Consider the following 722-nt stretch of genomic DNA (forward strand, 5'->3'; position numbering starts at 1 on the left):
ATAAGCCTAGTGGCGTACAGCAACTTCACCAAAATACACACAATATTTCGTCCCTTTCTCAAATTTGTCAGGGTCGAATGGCTCATGAGTATTCTCGTCGATCCAACGATACAATAAAGTTGACCGAATTGGATAAGCTTTGTTGGTCTGTAGATTTTTGACGTATACCCACATGCAATTGTCCCCCGGCATTGTACAAGAGGAGAGCCTTAAATTGATTGCAACCTGTCGAACAATAGGGTATTCCAGGCTCTCCAAAACGGAAGTAGGAAAAGAACAAACTCACTGACTTTTCTGTTTCCGTGATGACTCTGATTGGTTGAGCTGATCACGTGCCCCGACGGCGTTTAAGGTATGAAAAACTGTCAGGTCAGTTTAGAGCTCACCTCCATATTTGAGAGGTTAGAATCGGACCAAACTACCATGGTAATTTTTCATACAGAGCAGGCGGAAACAGATCAATCGGTGAATTTGTTCTTTTTCACTTCCGTTCTAGATAGCCTGGAACACCCTATTGATGGCACTGCGTAACGGTCGTACTGCTTCGAAACTCGAGGCTCGCGACTGTGGATAAGAAGCGGGAAACGGATGTACAGTGCCCATGGCCTGCTGGTCGCTCGGGCGACTTGCAGTCCTTGGCTGAGCGATAGCGAAGCCTATTACTTCAGTGATGATCAAAAAGTTTCGCGTCTGTCTGTCTGTGTGTCTGTGTGTCTGTCTGT

This window comes from Frankliniella occidentalis, unplaced genomic scaffold, assembly GCF_000697945.3.
Source record: "Frankliniella occidentalis isolate FOCC.00 unplaced genomic scaffold, Focc_3.1 Scaffold388, whole genome shotgun sequence".
Taxonomy (NCBI): Eukaryota; Metazoa; Arthropoda; class Insecta; order Thysanoptera; family Thripidae; genus Frankliniella; species Frankliniella occidentalis.